Below are 15792 nucleotides of genomic sequence, written 5' to 3'. Positions count from 1 at the left end.
GCATATATTAACATAGCTATTCACATTTAACACCACTGAAAAAGAGTTTTATACTAGTTAACCTCCCTAGCGGTCTGATTATGTCAATATTTCTGCGCTCAAAGCGGTACATTTTTTTGCATGGAAATATGTTGTTTTTTTATTGTAGGCCTGTAATTTTTAGGAATAACTCACTGAAATCTGTCTGAACAAGAGTCTAGTAAACATCCCGGGTATGATAAAATTTGAAACACAAAATCATAAATTATAATATAATAAATAATCATAAAAAATAATATTTAATGTAATTCAAGAATATAATCAAACCAAAAACACTGAAATTTGAAATATAGTGCCAAGTTCGCACATCACTGAGCTTAGACGAAAAATCATTTTCAGTGTCTGATGACGAATTTCCCCCACGAATCATCACTCAATTCTGCATGTGGTTCTGATTTACTATCGCTGTTCTCTAGCTGGTCTAAAACCGATTTTGACCTAAAGGGACACTTTTTGGACGCCATGGACGTTTCTCAGTCTCCAGGCAGAAAGAACGCTAAAAATGCAGGCAGGGCACAGGACAAAGCACTCGGGACAAAATGTATGTGAAATGGTTTAATACAGTAATGTTATACTATGTGATTTTAGTGTATTAGTGAATGTCACTTTTTAACATTTTTCAATTTCCCGCCGGTTCTGTCCCCTGTACGTCCCGACTCTCTCAGGGAACGGAACCCGTAAGACAGATACTGGCATTGGCCGGAGGAGATGGCCGGGGACACTGCAGGGGGGACACTGCAGGGGGGACATCGCGGGAGCAAAGGACAAGGTAAGTGCAAGAGGGATCCCTGAGCAACGCTGCAGGGTAATCCCGAGTGTAGCTCGGGGTTACAACTTTTGGTACTGAAAGTTAACCTCGAGCTACACTCGGGAATACCACCAGGGAGGTTAATTCTAGAGTAATTAATTATTACCTCAATATGAATACTTTTAACTTAAAGCAACATTAAACCCAAAAGCAAATATTTATTATATTGCAGCTTACCTTTATCTCAAAAAGTTGGTACAACTGCTTACAAAATTGGCTTCAATTTGTTAGATGTACTAGAAAATTTAAATACACTAACACTCTCTCCTGCCCAGACTGACATTGCTGCTGTCCAAATGTTCCCCCTGTGCTCATTTATCCAGTGAAAGAAAACTAATGCAGCCACCACATTTATTAACTGATAAGCTGCAATATATTACAATTTGATTATGGGTTTAATTCTGCCTTAGTTACTTCAGTGAGCAGACTGTTGCACCATACACCTCCTTATATGACATAAGTCCTTGAATTTTTTCTCCCAAGTATCTCGTGAATCTGGCTTTGCCTTTGCAAAAAGATCCAGAAAAGCAAAGTATTTGCTATTCATATAATCCAATGTTTTTAAAACTTATTTCATGGCAGCTTTTGAAAGTATGCAAAGTCTAAGTGTTCCAAGTTTTCATGGTGCAGGTGGGCTGGCCACCAGCACCATTGAAACACAAGAAGCAAATCCAGGTTGGGTGGCATTCAGCATTTAGAAGGGTGCAGAAGACCACCTCCATTAAAACCTGCTCCACCTCCCACCCTCTGCCATGCTGTGATAAAAATTGGAAGTAGGACTCTTTTGTGAAAAGTACTTTAAAAGTACCATGTGAATTTTTTTTTTGTGTGTGAAAGGAAGCGACAAGGCATATATACTTATCTTTTTCTGTTTTAAATAATCTGCTACGTAAAAATGAAACTGTGGATTTCAGAAATGGTTGCTAAAGGCAATGCAAATAGTTTTTCATCCTACTGAATCCAGTTCAATGGGCATCACCTGTAAGCCTGGGTTCACATACATGCAGTGCGGTATATTGCATGTGACTCACACTGGAACCGCACAGCATTCCTGTGCAAATCACATGCAATTTGTGTGCAGTGCAACTGGAGCCATACATTTTGTATGGCTCTATTTGCACCACACCCGCACCAAAAACATGCAGGACCCTTTTTCGGTGCGCACTAGAATCGGACTGCATAGGTATTCACACCTATGCGGTCTGATTCTGCACATTGCACCACGTTTTGAGGACAGCTTTCGGGGTGTTGTTAACTTAGCATACACATCCTCAGCGATTTGCATGAACGGGGTGCGATTCTGATGCAGTGCGGAATTCTCACTGAAAACGCTGTGAATTATTCACCACATCAGTGTGAACCAAGGCTAAAAGCTTAATGTGGTAGTAAACCATACCAAAAAAAAATATATTCGTCCCCCGGGTGGTTAAAGTCACAGTATGATAGTATGCATATGACAAACTTACCTGAAAACAAAGCCGTCCAGTGGAGCGCTGAAATGGGTCCCAGTCCTTCCACCTTCACCCGGTCTTCCTTCTGGATTTGCAGGCTTTGGCTGTATGAATGGCCGAGCCGCAATTATGTCACTCCCATCCATGTGTGCAGGAGTCACAGCTGTGGCACAGAGTTCTGAATGGACGGCACAGTCCATTTAGAGGCCAGTGCACATGCTCCGGTGACGTCAAATGGGTGCTCCTAAGGTAAATATCTCCTAAACGGTGCACATTTAGGAGATATTTACTGTACCTATAGGTAAGCCTTATTATAGGCTTACCTATGGGTAAAAGTCAACTTTGTGACTTTATTACCACTCTAAAACAAAAAAGTAGTTTAAGCACTTGCCCTCTGGAAGATTTACCTCTCTTCCTGACCAAGCCATTTTTTGCTTTTCAACACTAAGCTATTTCAACTGTTAATTGAATGGTCATGCAATGCTGTACCCAAACAAAATTTCCTTTTTTCACACAAATAGAGCTTTCTTTTGGTGGTATTTGGTCACCACTGGGTTTTTTTATTTTTTGTTATATAAACGAAAAAAAAAACGAACATGTGGAAAAAAAATATATTTTCTACTTTCTGTTCTAAAACAAATCCAATAAACTAAAAGTTAGTTATAAATGTAGGCCAAAATGTATTCTGCTACATGTCTTTGGTTAAAAAAAAAAAAAAAAAAAAGTCCCCATACGTGTATATTAATTGGTTTGTTGTGAAAATTATAGTGTCTACAAACTATGGTATGTATACTGGAATTTACTTAGCTTTTACTTTCTGACTGCCTATCAAATATCTTAAGGTGCTAAAATGCCAGGACAGTACAACACCCCCCCCCATAAAATGGCCCCTTTTTTGGAAAGTAGACACCCCAAGGAATTTGCTGAGAGGCATGTTGAGTCCATGGAAGATTTTATTTTTTCGCCAAAAATGTTTGGAAAATTGCTATTTTCTTTTACACAAAGTTGTCACTTAAATAATATATTGCTCACGTACGCCATGGTTATATGTGGAATAACACCCTAAAACACATTCTGCTACTTCTCCTGAGTATGGGGATACCACATGTGAGAGACGTTTTTGCAGCCTATCCACATACAGGCCCCCAAAATCCAATGACCACTTTCAAGCTTTCAAAGGGCATATTTCCTCATATCACTTCCATCCTATCACAATTTTGGAAACCCAAGAATGCCAGGACAGTACAAAGCAGTAGTAGTAAAGTATTTTTCAGATATAATTTTTGTCACAGGGTTTTGAAAAGGAAAAAAAGAAAACAAAAAATAAATTTTTATTTTCTTTGTTCATTTTCCAAAAACTTGTGGCAACAAATAAGATCTGCAAAATTCTCACCATGCGCCTTAGCAAATACCTTGGAGTGTCTACTTTAAAAAAAATAATTTGGGGCTGGGGGGGGGTGCTTCTACCATCCTGGCATTTCAGGGCCAACATTAGAAGCTTATGCCACACATCACCCACTCTTCTCAACACAAGAACAAGCCTTTTCCGACACTTTTTGTTTACATTAAAAAATATTTTTTTGCTAGAAAATTACTTTGAACCTCCAAACATTATATATTTTTTAAAGCAATGGCACTAGAAAATAAAATGGTGGATGCTGTAATTTTTATGTCACACAGTATTTGCGTGGCGACTTTTCAAACGCTAATTTTTTAAAAAATACACTTTTTTAAATCTTAATGCACAAAAGCACAATGTATTGCCCAATTGTTTGATAAAATTAAAAAACTGATGTTCCACTGAGTACATAGATACCAAACATGACAAAATCGAGCATTGCCCGTGCAACGGCGACAAACTACAGAAAGTTTTAATATCAAAAGCCTTTTAAAAGCCATTACAGGTCACCACTTTATATTTACACAGGAGGTCTAGTGCTAGAAGTACTGCCTTCGATCTGATGTTCACAGTAATACCTCACATGCATGGTGCAATCACTGTTTACACACCAACTCAGCACTGGCACGTGCATTCGCCTTTGCGCACGAGAACAGGGAGGTGGGGGTGATTTAATTTTTATTCTGTATTTTTTTTTTTTTTAATCACTTTTATTGTTATCACTGGGAATGTAAATATCCACTGTGATAGCAATGGGCAATGACAGGCACTCTTTTCTGAGAAACCTGGGGTCTATTAGATTCTAGATCTCTCCTTTCCCCTTAAATAATCTAATCACACCAAGATCGATGTGATCAGATGCTTTCCCAATTTAAAAATGGCGCTGTTAATATCCGGCAAAAAGTAAATGCTCATAGCTTCCGGTTTCTTAGACAATAGAGATGATTGGAGCCATTCTGGTCTCTTATCAGTTCTATGGGTGGGCGGCAATGTATTGTTGTGCATATAAATTGCTTTGGTCTACAATCGATTGATACAAATCTTCCATGAAAAACAGCAGAGGGGCTAAATGCTAGTGCTGGCAGCGAACAAGGCTGATCCTGCTCACACTACGGTTTTGGGGACACTATACTAAGGAGGCAGTAGTATAGTTCTGTTTGTGATAAATATATTGATCTGTACAAACACTATACAAGTAATGGCGGTGATAAGCGACCTATAGCATAAGTGCTATAGTGTGCAGGCAATATAATGCTAGCTGACCCTGGCTGGGAGGGGAGCTTACAAACCATGACGCTATCTAATGTTGCTAGTGGCAGGAATACAGTGATCTGTGAAAAATGCTATAAACTGACACTGTACTAATGGCACTTGCTGGGTAATGGGGAGATCAATGGGTTAATAGGTTTGATCAAAGGGTTAAATGTACTAATCTAATGTGTGTGTGTAAAATGTAGTGCTTTTACAATTTGCATTGTTAGAGTATATTTAAATCTTAACTGAATGACATTCAATTTGCTAAATCATTATGCATCGTAAACAATTGTCTGTATTATCAAATACATTCAATTTGCTAAATCATTATGCATCATAAAAAATTGTCTGTATTATCAAATAAATACTGTTTATCATTTGTTGCATCTCAGTGATGTAGATCCCCTGCAGGCTATTAGCAGTCACTTCCTGTCTTCATGTGTAAGCAGGTTGAAATGCTGGTTAGTGAGACTGCTACTGCCCTAGCTAGGAGGGAAATGGTTAACCTGTTTCCCACACTTTCTACTGAGCTCTCCCTCTCTCCCTGAGCTGATAATGAAAGGGGGAGGGCTCTGCCTAGTCAAATGGTCTGCATGGGAAATAGCCACAGACAAGCCATGGCATATAATCTCCATCTGTTTGCAGAGAGGGGGAGCAGTTACACCTCAGAGAGCAAGCCTAGCTGCTGTCACATCGACTATCTCCGGGAATTGCAGGGACCTGCAAAACTCCTGGAAGAACACCAGTTCTGATGATCTGCTACTGGGGACTCTGCTTTGTATGAATTGCCTGTGCAGGTATGTTGGGGCAGCCACAAGAGTTAGGGACTAGGTTAGGGAAAGACTGTTGCTGTTCTGTTGGCTGTAAAGATGAAATTCTATAAGTAAAGTGTTGAAACTTTTGTCATGCATGGGAGGAAGTTACTTAAATGTGTGCATAGTGGTAATGGTGTATGGAAGAACAAGGTTGTGATGAACACATGGGGTGAAGTGGTGACATGCCATTGCTAGAGGCAACAAGTGCAAGAGAAGGATGATATGACAGCCAGATAGATGGACAGCAGTACCACAGGGGTGACAGGTCTCATGTATAGTGAGGGGAACGGTTCATAGCCTACCTCCTGAGTGGTCGGTTCCCTAGCAACTGAGACTGGACCCACATTGTGAAGACCCTAGAAACCTAGTCATATGGTCTGGAAGAAAAGAGTTCATTTTGCATGTGCATGGGGTCTACGCTGGTGCCTGGTGGGATCTTGTTCTGTCACTGGGAGAGAGAGATGGCAGAATCAAGGTGGACTGGTGGAAAAGGACACTGCTATGTGGTGTCTCCTTCAAAATGTTGCATCCTGAGCAGGTGTATGTATTGTGGGAGTAAGAGGCATCTGCTTCAAGTTAGAATACAGAGACACCGGGGTACATGGCTTGCTTCTAAGTTGGGGCACCATTATAATGTTGATGTCACATGAAGGTGGCTCCACTTGGTCCCGGGCATTAGTGAGCACATACGCTAGAGAGTCTGGAGGAAGGAGAAGAGTAAGAGAGAGCAAAAGGCCCCATGTGCACCGGGTGAGTCGTCCCCGCCCACAAATGCATGCACTCCTGTGATGGCTGCATGACATCATTCAGAATGGGTTTCTGATGGTGACATTAGTGGACCATTCCTGTATAATATGTGCTGAAATGGCCTCCAGCAGTCCCCACTGGAAACCTATGTGTGAAAGGAAGAGAGCATTGTCACCCTAAAACAAGTGCCTGAAAAAGACTCTTCATGGTAAAATCACCAGGTATTATTTTAAAGAATAAGTTCACCTTTGGAATATGTCACATGTTCTATCCGTATTTAGGGTGAAACATGTAAGATGTTCCAGCTCTTACTTCCTCTCAATCTGATACTTTCCCTACACCCTCCCACACAACCACTTCATATATTCTGTGAATGAATGAACTACAAGTACTTGTAGTCCTCAGTGAGCTATGAGGGCACTGGTGAGTACTCTCATAGTTCATTGATTCTTCCTGCCATTCAGTATCTGTACATACTAGGTATGGGCAGACAGCTGACTGAGAGTCTGCAAGAGCATGGCATTGCACCCCTGATCTGCTGTTCACAGGTGCAATGTCTTAAATGCCTTATAGGCTGCAGAGTAAACAAAAAAAGTGCATTTTATTTACCTGCAAAAAAATGTGCATTTATTTTTTTTTTATATAAAAGGTGATCTTAGCCTTTAATGAAAGATCAGATTTAAAATGACTGAATAGGACTTTTTGAAACTGCATTACCGTGATAAAGCTTTTATGAGAATTTAATGATTGGGTTACTTTGATGACCCAACAACACACAGAAGCTACTGTATATCTTCAGGCTGCTTGTAAAAAGGAATCACGATGAATGAGTTGATAATTACTACAGCATTACTCTTGTGTAATAACAAATATGTAAATACCAGAATTTATTAAATGCATCTTCACATGATGGGAATATTGCACAGTAAAGCAAATATCATCTGTGTTAAAACTTTATGAATGGAACCCAGGGACTAATGTCTGTTGGTGGAAAGTAACAACAAGGAAAATATATTTTTTTCTACATATAGTAACGATGGTCCCCTTAATATATCTGGTCTTAAAAATTATATATATATATATATATATATATACACACACACTATATTGCCAAAAGTACTGGGACACCCCTCCAAATCATTGGATTCAGATGTTCCAATCACCTCCATGGCCTAGATCAAGCACCTAGGCATGCAGACTGCTTCTACAAACATTTGTGAAAGAATGGGTCGCTCTCAGGAGCTCCGAGAATTCAAGCGTGGTGCTGTAATAGGTTGCCACCTGTGCAATAATTCCATCTGTGAAATTTCCTTGCCAGTAAATATTCCATGGTCAACTGTTAGTGGTATTATAACAATGTGAAAGCAACTGGGAACAACAGCAAATCACCCACGAAGTGGTAGGCTACTTAAAATGATAGAGCAGGGTCAGCGAATGCTGAAGCACACAGTGCGCAGTACTCACTGTCTGCAGAGTCAATAGCTAAAGACCTCCAAACTTCATGTGGCCTTCAGATTAGCACAATAGGGAGCTTCATGGAATGGGTTTCCATGGCTGAGCAGCTGCATCCAAGCCTTACATCACCAAGTGAAATGCAAAGCGTTGGATGCAGTGGTGTAAAGCATGCAGCCACTGGACACTAGAGCAGAGAAGGCATGTTCCCCGGAGTGACGAATCATGCTTCTCTGACTGGCAATCCGATGGATGGGTCTGGGTTTCGCAGTTGCCAGGAGAACTTTACTTGCCTGACTGCATTGTGCAAGTGTAAAGTTTGGTGAAGGAGGGATTATGGTGTGGGGTTGTTTTTCAGGGGTTGGGCTTTGCCCCTTAGTTCCAGTGAAGGGAACTCTTAAGGCGTCAGCATACCAAGACATTTTAGACAATTTCATGCTCCCAACTTTGTGGGAACAGTTTGTGGATGGTCCCTTCCTGTTCCAACATGACTGCACATCAGTGCACAAAGCAAGGTCCATAAAGACATGGTTAAGCAAGTTTGGAATGGAGGAACTTGACTGGCCTGCACAGAGTCCTGACCTCAACCCAATAGAACACCTTTGGGATGAATTAGAGCGAAGACTGCGAGCCAGGTCTTCTCGCCCGACATCAATGCCTGATGTCACAAATGCGCTTCTGGAAGAATGGTCAAACATTCCCATAGACACACTCCTAAACCTTGTGGACAGCCCTCCCAGAAGAGTTGAAGCTGTCATAGCTGCAAAGGGTGGGCCAACTCAATATTGAACCTTAATGCTTTTGTCAATATAGTATATATATATATATATATATATATATATATATATATATATATATATATATATATATATATATATATGGGTTATTATAACTATTATTCCTTTCACTGACACCAACGATGGGTCACTATTCCTCCCCTAAATATAAATACCAACTTAGGGCCACCATTCCTCCCTCTGATACCAAACATGGGTCACTGTTCCTCCAAACTAAAAGCAGTGATGGGGCATTGTTTACTCCCACTGATGCCTGGGCATTTTCTATTCCCACTGGCCACAGACTGCCTCCCTCCCCCCAAAGCCTGAAAAACAGTTAACTGGCCATTTGTTTGGAAAGTTTCTAAACTTTCCCCTGCACTAGAGCATTTGTTTTCTGTAGATGGCAAAAAACCTGGTTGATCCTGCTGTTCACTGTCCCTACTTCTCTTCCTTCTGTCCGCGCCGCAGCCTGAGGCAATGTAGACCTGATGTTGACATCTACTGAGCATGCTCCGGTTTCAGTTCCTTTCTAAGCGGTTTATTTGTTCCATTTTCTTATTTGTGCAACCCATGTGACCATAGAGTCACAAATATGGGCATATACACAGTGATAAATGATGGTCCCCTCCCTCCTTCTCCATGTCCTTGTATTGCTAAACACTAAGGGGTGGGATATAAGACGTTGGTTGATGGAGGCTTCAACTCTCTTTTAATCCCAACACACACATACTATGGCACAGTTTGTGATTGGCAGAACCTCTTCCAGATATCTTTACAGTGTGAACAAAGTGAAAGCTATTGTCAGTTAACGTAAACTCCACTTACACGGTGTGACTGCAAAATAAATAAATAAACATTTGTTTAGAAATATATATTTGTATGACGCTTTAAGACACTTTGTTGCTATTATTTATTTTAATTTTATATTCTGAAGGCCTGTGTTTATGTCATGTGATCAGCACAGCACCAATCAGCGCCAATAGATTCATACAACAGCACCGTACTATAAACTCCTCTCTCAGACTTTCCCCTGAGGACAGGAAAGACCTTAGAAACGTAATGTGACCTCTGAACAGCAATGATTAAATAAAGTACTCAGATCATGTTTTTATATTATATTAAATACAATGGCATTATCTTTATACATAAAAATAAAGGATGATGGCAATTAAAAATTATATGTTTAGTAACACTTTCAGGTCTGGTCCCTTCCTCAGCCTGTGACTGGGCAGTGAAGGAGACATACTGATTAGCTCATATCGCTGTCAGTCTGCTCTCTCAAGCAGCATATTCTGTATTAGAACTCAAGCGCTACAGCACAATTGATTGGCTCCTAGTGCTGCTTCTCCCTCTTCCAGTCTGAGCTCTGCTGTGCAGATGGTTGCAAGAGGATGATACCGGGTCATATTCAGGTACTTGCACTACTTACATTTGAAAAATGTATTTAATTAAGTATAAATGAATACAGCAGTATATTATTTTGTTTCTTTTATATGTGTCTGGAGTTCAGCTTTAAAGAGACCCTGCCAATTCCTTAAACAAAAAAATGACAGGTTCATGTAATAGAAGAGATGATTTATTAATCTCTCTGGTCGAAAATGCCTACTACATTTCTTTTGTTCTATTGCTGCAGCCCCAGTCGGACCCTTCCTTCCTGCCTTTCTGCCTTCCAGGATGGGAAGGTAAGGGACACAGTACTCTAGGGAGGCAAGTTCACAGATGCCTGCTATTTAGGGAAATGATAGGGTATCTTTAAAGTCATTTTCATCTGTAAACATTGTGCAAACTGTGAACTACTGCTTAATATGATTGAGATTTCTGTTTTAGCTATTGTTTCCTACTCAAAAACTAGAAAGAAAATCCTATAATCTGATTGTTTTGGATAATGCTTTACTTTTGCCCCAGTTTGCATACAGCAGCCCTGAGATTGCATGACATATGTATGGATGGATAGCTGTTTCTATTTTGTACATCTTTAATCATATAGCAAATTGGGGGTGTTAGTTTGCTTACACGGATAGTTATTCTGCGCATCTGGATCTTTCTCTGAAGTTTATTTGGCAATTCCCTTGAGTAATAATGGCAACAAAATAACCACTAATAATACATGTTTTGTTTTCTAGCATCTGCTACTGCCCATGCCTGTGTTTATTGCTCACATCAGTTGAATCACAAAATGTCAATATAATAATCAAAGAGGCTGAAAGAGCTAAAAGACACAGCATACGTCAGTCAATTCTGATTTAATCTGGTTGTAGAGTGCTATGATCACTTGGGCATGTGTTATATGATTCTGATGGAAAATGTGTTTGAAACATAAATTTAGAAATATAAAGTTCTGTACTTTGATAGATTTGATATCAAATACATTTTACACTATGTATCTAAACAATACTTATCACAGTATCTTATGTTATAAGGCAGTATCATATGCAATGGTAAACCGTTAAAAGCAAAGAGTTTCTGAACAGGACATTCTTTCATTCCAAAATAGACTAAGCAGCTTTGGATCTGCTTTTAAACTCCAAAATCAACTGAATGGCTGTTGATTTGAGTATGAAAACCCCTGTTGGTCTACACAGGGGAAGAGACATGGGGAGATTTTCAACTTTCTTGAAAGCAGGAAATTACCTCATCTCTTATTTTCCACTGTAACACTTCAGCAGCTGGACAGCTCTTTCACCGGTTTAAGTGAATACACCATTGCATGCTTATTTTTCCAAGCATGATGTACTGTATATTGAAAATCACAAACCTATTTCTAAAGCAGCAACATAAAAGCTAATAAATTCTACCCCTAAATAAAATAACAAATAACCACAAATTCTACAACATAGTTGTCATCCTGAGAACAATTGTCAATAGTTCTAATAACTGTAAAGATAAACCCTGTTTGGATAATACCTCTCGTGTTGGGCCCTGACTTTACCTCCGCTTATATCTGGAACTGAAACAGCTTCTAAGCCTACAAAAGGTAAAAAATGTGGTTTACTCCTAGTCAACTGACCTGAATTGTTCCAGTATTCAGTCATTCATATCTTTAAATTTGTCCAATTGCCAATGTACAAAAACCACATGCACTGAAACTGCAAAGAAGCATGATTGTCAAACGCGTTCCATTTTCATCAATGCATTTTAATATTAATAGTTCAGTACACAACTTTCAACTTCAGTATGGAAAATTTGGCTTTAATCTATTTAGTCATGTATATAATTTTTCCTATTTAAGTTCACTCCTACCATGCATGCCTTTAATAGAAACAGCTTTACGAAATAACACAAATATGTAATTTTAAGTTTGTGTTGGATATTACTTTGACATACTTTGTTATAGGGATGGGCTTTAGGTTCAGGTTAGATTGAGTACCTAGTGAACCCAGGCTGTTCACAGTTCCTGGACATGGAAAACGAATGTGGCCATATGCCACAATAGCAACCAACTACCATTAATGCTGGGGCCTTCCTGGCATCTCCGTGTTGATGAGGACAAGGGCCTCTTCTCCACAACCCTGTGGGCACGAGACTTGCTGGACTATGGAAGCCCCTTTTAAAAATGAGGGGCACTTAGTCGCCAATCCCCCCATGTGAATATATGAGGAGTACATAGTACCATTACTCTTCCACAAAAAAAATGTATTGACCAATCCTAGTACTACATCTCACTTTATGACAGCTCCTTGAGCTGTCTTCCACTACAAAAGAAAAGGGGAGGGGATAGTGATTGTATCTCACTGGCAGGACTGGAGGACTGGAAAAGTTAGCGGGATTATTTCAGCACATCATTATTTGTTGCATGAGGATGTACAATAATTCCTGTTGTCTGATGTTGAGGAAGCCATCTCCAGGAACATATAGAGAGGAGGCATCATCATTGATGTCCTTATTCAAAAAGCATAGACAAAACCGTAATCTAGACCTATGGGGTAAAAACAAATTGGTTTATTTGGAACTAAATATTTGTCTTACAACTAAGGCAGAGAAACATCTTAAATGGACTAATGCTAATATATATAATCAAGGTTACCATCCAGGGAAATTGTTGGTTTGGAAAAACCCAACATTGGTCCCACAAATCCAAAAAGTAGCATGTTTACCCAGAATCCCCTAGCGCTACTTAAAGGATAAGCTTCCCTATATACTAATGTACCTCTGTTGCAGAAAAGGAAAGGCATTCGCTGTCTTATAGGGCAGGCTTACCTCAGTGTTTAGTGTCCTGTAGACAACTCCTCCATTACCAGTCCTGGAATTGTTGTATTTGGGATGGAAAAACTGTTACAAGCAAATACGTCATCAGCTGACCTCATTAACACACACCCTGCAGCTACCCTCTCCCTCCAAGAGATTACTCGTACTCACCTCTACAGTTTTATACTTTTCCATTCCAGGAAATGTCAGTGAGCTTCTCCCTCTATACACAGCCATAGAGGGAGAAGGCCATTTTAGGCGACCAGCTCTGAAACAACCTGTCAAGCAATCTTGAGCCTACCTCTGAGGCAGCGGGTTGTACCAGCAAAACCGGTCAGGAATGGGCTGATACCACACTCCCGGGCCCCCCAATGAACCCTCCATGGACTTCCATCACACTATAAGTAATACCACTCATCTTTGGATTCTCCTTTTTGATGCTTCAATCTCACTATCTCTTGCTGGTTTACTGATATACATCTGAAGTGACTGCCTATATTGCACTGTCTGCCTATATTTTGCCTACTCTGCTCTGCCTAACGTGGAAAATACAGTCAGGTCCATAAATATTGGGACATCGACACAATTCTAACATTTTTGGCTCTATACACCACCACAATGGATTTGAAATGAAACGAACAAGATGTGCTTTAACTGCAGACTGTCAGCGTTAATTTAAGGGTATTTACATCCAAATCAGGTGAACGGTGTAGGAATTACAACAGTTTGCATATGTGCCTCCCACTTGTTAAGTCACCAAAAGTAATGGGACAATTGGCTTCTCAGCTGTTCCATGGCCAGGTGTGTGTTATTCCCTCATTATCCCAATTATAATGAGCAGATAAAAGGTCCAGAGTTCATTTCAAGTGTGCTATTTACATTTGGAATCTGTTGCTGTCAACTCTCAAGATGAGATCCAAAGAGCTGTCACTATCAATGAAGCAAGCCATCATTAGGCTGAAAAAACAAAACAAACCCATCCGAGAGATAGCAAAAACATTAGGTGTGGCCAAAACAACTGTTTGGAACATTCTTAAAAAGAAGGATTGCACCGGTGAGCTCAGCAACACCAAAAGACCCGGAAGACCACGGAAAACAACTGTGGTGGATGATAGAAGAATGCTTTCCCTGGTAAAGAAAACACCCTTCACAACAGTTGGCCAGATCAAGAACACTCTCCGGAGGTAGGTGTATGTGTGTCAAAGTCAACAATCAAGAGAAGACTTTACCAGAGTGAATACAGAAGGTTCACCACAAGATGTACACCATTGGTGAGCCTCAAAAACAGGAAGGCCAGATTAGAGTTTGCCAAACAACATCTAAAAAAGCCTTCACAGTTCTGGAACAACATTCTATGGACAGATGAGACCAAGATCAACTTGTACCAGAGTGATGGTAAGAGAAGAGTATGGAGAAGGAAAGGAACTGCTCATGATCCTAAGCATACCACCTCATCAGTGAAGCATGGTGGTGGTAGTGTCATGGCGTGTGCATGTATGGCTGTCAATGGAACTGGTTCTCTTGTATTTATTGATGATGTGACTGCTGACAAAAGCAGCGGGATGAATTCTGAAGTGTTTCGGGCAATATTATCTGCTCATATTCAGCCAAATGCTTCAGAACTCATTGGACGCCGCTTCACAGTGCAGATGGACAATGACCCAAAGCATACTGCAAAAGCAACCAAAGAGTTTTTTAAGGGAAAGAAGTGAAATGTTATGCAATGGCCAAGTCAATCACCAGACCTGAATCCAATTGAGCATGCATTTCACTTACTGAAGACAAAACTGAAGGGAAAATGCCCCAAGAACAAGCAGGAACTGAAGACAGTTGCAGTAGAGGCCTGGCAGAGAATCACCAGGGATGAAACCCAACGTCTGGTGATGTCTATGCGTTCCAGACTTCAGGCTGTAATTGACTGCAAAGGATTTGCAACCAAGTATTAAAAAGTGAAATTTTGATTTATGATTATTATTCTGTCCCATTACTTTTGGTCCTTTAACAAGTGGGAGGTACATATGCAAACAGTTGTAATTCCTACACCGTTCACCTGATTTGGATGTAAATACCCTCAAATTAAAGCTGACAGTCTGAAGTTAAATCACATCTTGTTCTTTTCATTTCAAATCCATTGTGGTGTTGTATAGAGCCAAATATGTTAGAATTGTGTCGATGTCCCAATATTTATGGACCTGACTGTACTTTTGATTAACATTGAATATCTAAAGGGATTGCCATGTCTATCCTCATGCATCTGAAGGGATTGTCATATAACCATTTCACTCTGAACAAAATGAGTTGCCTCATATGCTAAATACCTAAAGGGACTGCCATGTTTATCCTTATGCATTGAAGGGACTGTTCCATTTCTATTACCATCTCACTCTGCACGTAATGAGTTGTTTCATATGCTCCCTTGTCACTCTAATTTAAATAATTTTGACAAGAAGTCTCCTTGCTGACATGTTTATCCACATTCAAGGGACTGCATATATGTCTATCGCTCTACTCTGTCAATCTTGCAAGAGATAACTTGGCTGTTGAACACTGTGCCTTACAAAGGGAGTGCATCCAATGTCTTCCATATTATTCAATTGAATTTGGAGCAACCTTATCTTTAAGATTATCACATGTACACCAGGAATCTTCTATAAATGGGACCAAGGATGCTATTATTTTGCCATGTATGAGGGAGGTCTTTTTGGCCTACAAATCTCCCCTGGATGGTGCCTCACTCTCAGCCACCTAAGAGAATTGAAGCCATTACATATATATCATCACGAATAATATCCTCCTCTGGACTACATGTTGATGCATTGTCTGGGACTATATGTTGTCATTTTCTCACGTGATATGGTTCAAT

This window comes from Staurois parvus, unplaced genomic scaffold (genome assembly GCF_062004578.1).
Source record: "Staurois parvus isolate SC_StPar_1 unplaced genomic scaffold, SC_StPar_1.0 ptg000155l, whole genome shotgun sequence".
NCBI classification, from domain to species: domain Eukaryota; kingdom Metazoa; phylum Chordata; class Amphibia; order Anura; family Ranidae; genus Staurois; species Staurois parvus.
Note: the sequence above shows the minus strand (reverse complement) of the source record.